Here is a 10,611-nt window from a genome sequence, read left to right as displayed (position 1 = left end):
CCTTTTAAAGGGGACTTAGTGGAGATAAGAGTCAGGACCTACATGTTTTTCTCACCATTATAAGTGAAAATATGCCTTTGGTAGCTTAAAACAGGAAAGTTTTCTTACCAGTTCCTCCACTATTACATGGATATGCCAATGAGATATTTTAGGTCGTCTTCTAGATTCTGGCTAGGCCACTAGCATTTTATTTAACTGATTGATTGGATTGATTGATTTTATTAAGAAAACCAATATTATTTTAAATATTTGTTTAAAATAATCCCCCATGTACATAATAGAAAGTATATGTATTTAAACAGATAAAATAGAAAATAGCAGGCCCAGTTTCTGGCCTATTAAATGTAGCCTCCATTTACAAGAGAGATTTTTAGAAAAGAGTCATTTTTGCAGAGATACTAGATAGAGCTTTCAGCATTGTTTCAGCCACCCAATATAGTTTTAGAACAAGATAAAAACATTTAAAATGTACATAATCTAAATCATTCAAACAGCCTAACTGAAAAAGTGCTTATCTAAATATATACAAAGCTCATTCAATGGGACTATGTAAATGAATGAAATTTTAAGAGACAGAAAGTGTCCTAACATCCAACATCAAACTGTTAATAATAAAGAAATAAAGGTTTAAAATATGTATACTTGTCCTCTGGGAACTGGTGTTGCAGTTTACTAGATTAATCTTTCTGAATATTTGCATTTCCATGTGTGACGAGAAAGATTTTTGAAACTCCTTAGTCTGCATGACCTTTACTTTGTAGCCATGTAGCCCAAACCTCTTAACTGATATGGAAACTCTAGACTCTACGAAATATTGCAAACAATACCTTTTCTGTATTTTGATGCAGTATTTTTTCTTTGAACGTGGGTAAAACAGATAACCAATTTTGCTTTTTTTCCCCAATAAACGATGTTTATTATGCCAATTCTAATTATCATGCAATCTAATGGTTTTAAGGCTTATATGTTCAACATCACTGGACATCACAAACATGAAAGCATTTTATACTGTTATTATACATCAATGTTTGTACTTGGTTATACATATATACAGAAATTATTCACATATCTTAACCTTGCTATTTCCTCCTTTGAAACCAACATAATTTTACTCTGAAAGCAGCTTTTTAATAAATGGTATAAGAAATACAGCAAGGCACACTTTTTTAAAAAACTTTTTTCCCTTTACCACCTCAAGAAGCATAAAACCCCAAAATGTTGTACTTAATTCAGTAGAATGTCAACAGTTCCTAATATACAACACCATGTAGTTGTTTCTTGAAGTGTTGCATAGATTAAATTTTAAAATGAAATAAATGGCATTGATTTTAATTGCTTAACTTTTAGATGTATTGAATTAGGAGGACTAATGACTTTTTCTTTTGCTGCAATCAAATAAAATTGTAATTTTAAACACAAACTAGTTTCAACAAACATATGCATTATACATATATATATATTATATGCATTATACATATATATTAAATTTGATACATGAAATAAGAGAGTACTGACCGGTACAGCTCTGTAAAGATGAATCAGACTGATCATGATGAATTTGTGGAATTGCAAAACTTTAAAGAATGTAACGGGTGATAAGTACTACAGAAAGAAAAGGAGGACTTGTGGCACCTTAGAGACGAACAAATTTATTTGAGCATAAGCTTTCGTGAGCTACAGCTCACTTACTACAGAAGCATTCAGTTTAGGAAGGGTAGGTAGTTAGAGGTAGCTTGGGAGGGGAATCCACATGAAAGCAAATGGCTTTGCTACACTACAAAATGATTACTGAATTAGGACCAGCATATGTAGGCTGATCAGAAAACAAACATGGACAAATCACATTTGGAAAGAAAATTTATCTTGGGAGTCAGTGTAACGAGAGGCAGTGAATGATGCAATGGCATTGGAGGTCATCCCAGGGTTAACAGGATGAACCTGCACCTGAACAGCAGCCAAGTTTCTAAAAGGAAATGAAAAAAAAGAAGTGAAAGTATGTTACATAAAATACAGTTTTGTGCAAAACACAAGCTCTTCCAGAACAACTGAAGAGAGCCATTATACAATTACATGCCAAAGCCTTCAAATGCACTGGCACACAGTGTGTGAACAATGATTTTTAAATGCCTAAGTTTAAGTTAGAGTAAAAAATGTCTTTGTATTGATTGCAGAAAACTCATTGATTTTTTTAAGGACGTCGTTTCAAAACAAACAAGGGAAATCATCAAGTCTGACCTTTTCCCTGGATCCTGTCCTTATACTTACCTGTGAACTTACCTTCAGCACACTCAAAGGTGCTCCGATCAATAACAAAATATGGATCTGCCACAGCCAAACAACAAAAAGGGATACACAGTATTTAACTGAGACACATAATTTATGTATGTCTATACAATGACATTTTAATATAAAAGGCAAAGAGGGGTATCACAGAACTATTTGGACATTTCTGGCACCAGTAATGAGTTACATTTTCATACTATGGAATTTATCCAGCTTGGAGTTTAGGGTTAAACTATTCATCAAAGAGCAGAGGCTTATGATGAGGATTATGTCGGAATAACAGCTAAAAGATTAGTGCAAAGTACATCTCTTAGGCATTTCCTAGGAGGCACTCCAGACATGCATTATATGCCTTCCAAATTAAGTAGAAATATCTGGATCTATCCAGTTACCTTCTCCTTTGATCTTATTTGCTGTAACTGACCCCTCTATTTTTATAGAAAAAGTACATTACATGAAAATAGTGAAAAGTGCAACAGTATGTTTAGAAATCAGTGCAAAACCAACATGCATAATAATGAAGATATCACATTTGCTCTTTAAAAACTTTGGCATGGGTTTTAATCAGATCTATAGTAAGAAAAGTCTCCCTGTTGGACAGTACCTGTTTTCCAAAATCAAAACATCCACAGATGATAATATAAAGTAGCTATTTCTACCATCTAGGTATTATTAAGTTTTTAAATAAGTCCTCCGGTGGAATCTTCTGCTATACTGAAATAACGTATCATGACTATGTTGTAAACAAAGGTAAAGAAGCACTGTTGTTTCCAGTGCCCTATTAAATCTGCAAAGACAAACGGTCAGAAAAGGCTTAGTTAATTCCTGCAGTCTAATTTTTTTATATTTAAATTATTATAGGTTAGTGTCTGTATTCCACTGGCCTTGAATACTGTTTTTTTCATAGAATTACATAACTACTAATACTTTGCATTTAGATATCACATTCTATCCGTGGATCTCAAAACAGTTTTTGGTAAATGATTTAAGCCTCAGAACTCCCCCCCTTCAACTATTATCCCCGGTATTTCATTGTTAAAGAAACTGAGGCAGAAAGAGATTGAGTGATCTGCTCAAGGCCATACAAAAAGTCCATGGCAGAGCTTGGAATAGCAGCCAGATTGTCTGACTAGCAATCTTGTGCTTTAGTCTCAGGATCATCCTTTCCCTCTAGGTTCCTCCTGGCTACAGTCAGTTGCAGGATATTTTAACTCCTGCTGCAGGATTGTGGGATAAAACCAGTTCATTTTTCTTAAGACCAAGTAATAATTTTTTTCCCAATGTATGGGAAATTTAAATTGTATGTTCTATATAAAAGGAAGGAAATATTTTTTCTGACTTACGTGTGACCATAACAGATCGCACACAGAAATCTAATGCATTTTCCAGAAAAGACTCTAGGAACATCACATAAGGTCCTGTAATGGATTGATCCCTGCACACCCTGAATATATGACTACGAATCCTGATTCCATTGGTGAGTCATGGGTCATAGTGACAGCAAAAGATTGCATGATCTTATATGCAGGAAGGCTGTTCTTTCAAGCTGTCACCTCCTTGAGAAACAAAATCAGTATCGCTTTCTGAGCACCTCTGCTGTATATTGGCTTATATAGTAGAATAATCAGTTCTGATAGAAGTATTTTTGAAGCTGGTTATAGAATTGCTGTTACTTTCCCTTAATGGTCAGTTTTACAGCAAACTGATAAAGAACAAGATTGCAATTTAGATACATTTGGTAGAAAATATATTTTCTCCACTGTAGCTTTTATCCTCTTCTACAACCAAGGCAAACATAGCCCTGAAAGAAGATAAAATTAGCCAAGCTACATTAGTAAGTAGGCCTTTTGTCAGCTTTGCATTCTGAGTATATTTTTAGAGTTTAGAGTTTATAGATTATTTTTCTGTTAGTATTGCAGCTACACTTGGAATTACACATTTTAATGAGCTTACAGCACAGGTGCTACAGGAAAAAAATAATGGTGTTTGCCATTTATCTTTCAAATTAAATAATGTGTTTTTAAATAGTAACTTTTTTCATAATATACTTATGGGAACAACATTTATCTGTCACATTTTAAAAGATGTATTAGTAATAAATGTAAATTACCTTTAGAAAATCAGTAATTAGGCTCATCAAAAAATAAACAATCTGCCACCAAAAAGATAATCTTTAGCATAGTTAAGTATAATAACTGTTATTTGAATAAGTTAACAAATTAGGGTAGATTGCTTCTGTAATTCATTCCCCGGGAATTCAGACTTCAGTGAAACACAGATCTCCTATGTGGCAGCATGGATTTTCATCTTTTTACTTACTTGAGGTACATACCCAGCATTGCAGCTAGGCATAATAAAATCTATGTGTAATTTTAATAGAAACAATACTATATAACATCTAACAAACAATAAATAGTTTCTTAAATAAAGAGTGGCATGTAATAAAAAGGGCTTTTTATTATTTAAAAAAGCCTGTAACCTTAAGGCAAAATAAAAATTATGCTTTGACTCCATCAAACCATCATGTACATTCTCAGCATTTCCTTTCACTGCATTGCATGAGGGTGTATAAATATCTCTATTCTTTATACTCAATTCTGGTCCTCAGGCCTGATTAACTGTATGTTGCCATAACCTAGTATTAATGAAAACACAGCTTGCTACCATGTAAGTAACTGTAATGTCTGTAACAGTGGATGGCAAGTTTGTGCAGTGCTTTGAGATTCTCAGATGAAAAGCACTATTGAAGTGCAAAGTTATATTACTATCCTTATTAGTGAAAGAATGAGGGCAAGAAGAACAGGCCAGTCACCACACACTATGGTAATTCTGTTTCTCAGGTTAATATAATAAATAAGTGATGAAATCTAACACAAGATTAATTCAAATTTACTTTACATCTGCTGTATAAACTTACAAACTTGAGCCTTTTGTCCTCATCTCACTTTTCATATAGATACTTCCATATATACATAGTCCTCAGAATATAGGCACTTGATCGTATACTCTAATCCATCTCTTTTGTAATTTCCCAGTTGAATTTCAGCTGCTTATCCAGTGATTTTGATGTGGATGGTGTAACTAAGCCAGTAGATGTGTATTAAGGTTTCATTTAAGTATGAGCTTAATTGGCAATTGTCAGGTCGTGAAGACCCAAAAACTGTTCAAGCATCTTTCCTCTGATGTCACTATTCCAATATAATGCAACATTATACACGCATACGTGCAAAGGAAAGTGTCAGGATAAAGATCACAGAATGACAGAAATATAGGGCTGAAAGGGACTAAGGCCTGGTCTACACTGCGAGTTTATGTCGGATTTAGCAGCATTAAATCCGAATTAACCCTGCACCCATCCACACAACGAAGCCATTTTTTCGACATAAAGGGCTCTTAAAACCAATTTCTGTATTCCTCCCCAACAAGGGGATTAGCGCTGAAATCAGCATCGCCATTTCGAATTAGGGTTAGGTGGACGCAATTCGAAGGTATTTGCCTCCGGGAGCTATCCCACAGTGCACCATTGTGACCGCTCTGGACAGCACTCTGAACTCGGATGCACTGGCCAGGTGTACAGAAAAAGCCCCGGGAACTTTTGAATCTCATTTCCTGTTTGGCCAGGCAAGCTCATCAGCACAGGTGACCATGCAGAGCTCATCAGCACAGGTGACCATGCAATCCCAGAATCAAAAACGAGCTCCAGCATGGACCGAACGGGAGGTACTGGATCTGATCACTGTATGGGGAGAGGAATCCATGCTATCAGAACTACGTTCCAAAAGACGAAATGCCAAAACATTTCAAAAAATCTCAGAAGCCATGAGGGAAAGAAGCCGCCTCAGAGATGCAACACAGTGTCGCGTGAAACTTAAGGAGCTCAGACAAGTGTACCAGAAAACCAAAGAATCAAACTGACGCTCCAGGACAGAGCCCCGGACATACCGCTTCTACGCTGAACTGCATGCAATTCTAGGGGGGCCGCCATCACTACCTCACCCCGTCCGTGGACTCTGAGGATGAGATACTCTCCTCCATGGCTGAGGATTTTGCAGATGAGGAAGATGAGGAGGAGGATGAACTTGGGGAGAGCACACAGCACACCGTTTTCCCCAACAGCCAGGATCTTTTTATCACCCTGACTGAAATACCCTCCCAACCCAATCAAGCCGGAGAAGGGACCTCTGGTGAGTGTACCTTTTAAAATATAATACATGTTATAAAATCAAGCGTTTTTTAATGATTAAGTAGCCCTGAGGACTTGGGATGCATTCGTGGCCAGTACTGCTACTAGAAAAGTCTGTTAATGTGTCTGGGGATGGAGCAGAAATCTTCCAGGGACATCTCCATGAAGCTCTCCTGGAGGTACACTAAAAGCCTTTGCAGAAGGTTTCTGGGGAGAGCAGCCTTATTCTGTCCTCTATGTTAGGACGCTTTACCACGCCATGCTAGTAGCAAGTAATCTGGTACCATTGCATGACAAGGCCTGGCAGTGTATGGTCCCGGTGTTTGCTGGCATTCAAGCAACATCCGTTCTTTATCTCTCTGTGTTATCCTCAGGAGAGTGATATCGTTCATGGTAACCTGGTTGAAATAGGGGAATTTTTATTAAGGGGACATTCAGAGGTGGCCGTTCCTACTGCGCTGTTTGCCTGTGGCTGAAAAGAAATCCTCCCCGCAGTTAGCCACACGGTGGAAGGGGGGGCCATTGGCACTGAGCTGTTCGCGTTTGGCTAGCAGGGATCTTCCCTGATACCAGCCACGCGGTGGGAGGAGGGGAAAAGCAATCATCCCAGAGAATTGGATGGGGGGAGAGGGTTAGTTTGGTTTCTGCTGCTGCTCGTTAACAGGAAAACTGCAGCAGTAAATGGCCAACTCAACAGGCTTTGCTTGGTATGGGAAAGGAGGAGGCTGCTGTTATGAAGGTTGCAGAAGCCGAAAGACTATGGCTTACCATGGCCGCCTGCAAGCCGAATTCTGTTGCCTGGCACTGCGTGTGTGATCTCTAACACCAAAGCCACAGGCACTCAATATAAGATGCAAAATGCGACCTTCTACCAAAATCTCATGTGCTATGTAATGTGAATAGTGTTGTTCACCGTGAAAGAGTATAGCCATTGTTCTGTAAAATGTATCTTTTTCAATACTTCACTCTCTTTTTTTCCTCCAGCAGCTGCAAGCCTCCCTCCTCCATCAAGCCTCCCTCCTTCAAGCCTCCCTCCTCCAAGCCTCCCTCCTCCATCCCAGAGGCTATCTCAGATAAGGCGGCAAAAAAAAAACACACGCATGATGACGTGTTCTCTGAGCTTATGCAGTCGTCCGGCACTGACAGAGCTGTGTGGAGGGACACAACAGCAGAATACAGGACGGTGGCAGATGAATGTGAGGAGAGGTAGTGGCAGGAAGATCAGAGGAGGCATGAGGAAACTCTGGGGCTACTGTGGGATAAAACGGACATGCTCCGTCGTCTGGTGGAGGTTCATGAACGGCAACAGGATCACAGACTGCCGCTTCAGCCCCTGCTTAACTGCCCTCCCTCCTCCCCAAGTTCCATAGCCTCCTCACCCAGACGCCCAAGAACGCAGGGTGGGAGGCTCCGGGAACCCAACCACTCCACCCCAGTGGACAGCCCAAGCAACAGAAGGCTGGCATTCAACAAGTTTTAAAGTGGCCTTTTCCTTCCCTCCTACCCTCCTCCCACACCCCACCCGGGCTACCTTGTGAGTTATCTCCCTATTTTTATAATCAATTAATAAAGAATACATGTTTTTTAAATGATAGTGACTTTATTTCCTTGGCAAGCAAGCTGTGATCAAAGGGGGGAGGGCGGGTGGCTTACAGGGAATTAGAGTCAACCAAGGGGGCCGGTTTTCATCAAGGAGAAACAAACAGAAGTGTCACACGGTACCCTGGCCAGCCATGAAACTGGTTTTCAAAGCTTCTCTGATGCGCACCGTTTCCTGCTGTGCTCTTCTAATTGCCCTGGTGTCTGGCTGTGCGTATTCAGCAGCCAGGCGATTTGCATCAACCTCCCACCCCGCCATAAACGTCTCCCCCGTACTCTCACAGAGATTGTGGAGCGCACAGCAAGCAGCAATAACAATGGGAATATTGGTTTCGCTGAGGTCTGAGCGAGTCAGTAAACTGCGCCAGCAACCCTTTAAACGTCCAAATGCACATTCTGCCACCATTCTGCACTTGCTCAGCCTATAGTTGAACAGCTCCTGACTACTGTCCGGGGTGCCTGTGTACGGCTTCATGAGCCAGGGCATTAAGGGGTACGCTGGGTACCCAAGGATAACTATTGGCATTTCAACATCCCCAACAGTTATTTTCTGGTCTGGGAAGTAAATCCCTTCCTGCAGCCGTTTAAACAGACCAGAGTTCCTGAAGACGCGAGCGTCATGAACCTTTCCCAGCCATCCCACGTTGATGTTGGTGAAACGTCCCTTGTGATCCACCAGGGCTTGCAGCACTATTGAAAAGTACCCCTTGTGGTTTATGTACTAGCTGCCCTGGTGGTCCGGTCCCAAGATAGGGATATGGGTTCCGTCTATAGCCCCACCACAGTTAGGGAATCCCATTGCAGCAAAGCCATCCACTATGACCTGCACATTTCCCAGGGTCACTACCCTTGATATCAGCAGATCTTTGATTGCGTGAGCTACTTGCATCACAGCAGCCCCCACAGTAGATTTGCCCACTCCAAATTGATTCCCAACTGACCGGTAGCTGTCTGGCGTTGCAAGCTTCCACAGGGCTATCGCCACTCGCTTCTCAACTGTGAGGGCTGCTCTCATCCTGGTATTCATGCGCTTCAGGGCAGGGGAAAGCAAGTCACAAAGTTCCATGAAAGTGCCCTTACGCATGCGAAAGTTTCGCAGCCACTGGGAATCGTCCCAGACCTGCAACACTATGCGGTCCCACCAGTCTGTGCTTGTTTCCTGGGCCCAGAATCGGCGTTCCATGGCATGAGCCCGCTCCATTAACACCATGATCTCCAAATTGCGGGGGAATGCGGTTTTAGAGAAAAGTGTGTCCATGTCCTCATCACCGCGCTGCCGTCACCTCCCCGCCTGGTTTTTCAGGTGCTGATTCTGCATACACTGCATGATAATGCGCGAGGTGTTTACAATGGTCATAATTGCAGGGGTGAGCTGAACGGGCTCCGTGCTTGCTGTGCTATGGCATCTGCTCCTGCTCGGGCAATCCAGGGAAAAGGGCGCGAAACGATTGTTTGCCATTGCTCTGGCAGAGGGAGGGGCGACTGACAACCTGGCTTACAGGGAATTAAAATCAACAAAGGGGGTGGCTTTGCGAGAAACAGAATGGCCCCCTCAAGGATAGAACTCAAAACTGGGTTTAGCAGACTATTGATTTCACAGAGGGAGGGAGGAGAAAATGAATACAAAACAAATCTGGTCTATTTCTTGTTTTGATCCACTTCATCTATCTTTATACATCTTGCTGGCAGCAGACTGTGCAGTACGACCACTAGCCATCATCATCACCTGGGTGCTCGGCAGAAGACGGTGTAGGATGACGACTGGCCATCGTCTTCTGCTGGCTTCAGATTAAAAGACAGTGCACTGCCGGTAGGATTGAATCGCCATGAGACTAAACTTAAAAGGGAAATGACCTGGCTGAGTCACTCCCATGTTTGCCCAGGCGCCCTTGACCTCATCGAGGTCTGTTAAAAGAGCACCCAGGACTATGTCGACGATGGCTACCAGTCATACTGCACTGTCTGCTGCCAAAAGGCAATAAACTGCTGCTGTGTAGCAATGCAGTACCGTGTCTGCCAGCACCCAGGAGAAGTACGGTGACAGTGAGCTGAGCGGGCTCCATGCTTGCCGTGGTATGGCGTCTGCACAGGTAACTCAAGAAAAAAGGCTCAAAATGATTGTCTGCCCTTGCTTTCACGGAGGGGCCTGATGATATGTACCCAGAACCACCGCGACAATGTTTTAGCCCCATCAGGCACTGGGATTTCTACCCAGAATTCAAATGGGGGGCTGTCAAGGTTCCTTCCCCACTCTGAATGCTAGGGTACAGATGTGGGGACCTGCATGAAAAACCTCCTAAGCTTATCTTTACCAGCTTAGGTCAAAACTTCCCCAAGGTACAAAATATTCCACCCTTTGTCCTTGGACTGGCCGCTACCACCACCAAACAAATACTGGTTACTGGGGAAGAGCTGTTTGGAAACGTCTTTCCCCCCAAAATACTTCCCAAAACCTTGCACCCCACTTCCTGGACAAGGTTTGGTAAAAAGCCTCACCAATTTGCCTAGGTGACTACAGACCCAGACCCTTGGATCTTAAGAACAAT

At 41.6% G+C, this 10,611-nt stretch overlaps 1 protein-coding gene across 3 annotated transcripts in view; it reads right to left on the bottom strand.

Moving 5' to 3' along the window:
* Positions 1 to 903: 903 nt before the first annotated feature.
* AKAP6 (A-kinase anchoring protein 6) overlaps positions 904 to 10,611 on the bottom strand; it is a 405,099-nt gene continuing 395,391 nt past the window's right edge. For all 3 annotated transcript variants that reach the window (XM_073348987.2, XM_078853347.1, XM_078853346.1), the window contains one exon: positions 904 to 1,963. The gene's annotated coding sequence lies outside the window, so the exon portion shown is untranslated. The remainder of the gene's footprint in view (positions 1,964 to 10,611) is intronic.

Source organism: Lepidochelys kempii, chromosome 6 (assembly GCF_965140285.1).
Source record: "Lepidochelys kempii isolate rLepKem1 chromosome 6, rLepKem1.hap1, whole genome shotgun sequence".
Lineage (NCBI taxonomy): Eukaryota > Metazoa > Chordata > Testudines > Cheloniidae > Lepidochelys > Lepidochelys kempii.
This window is presented reverse-complemented; position numbering and strand designations above follow the sequence as displayed.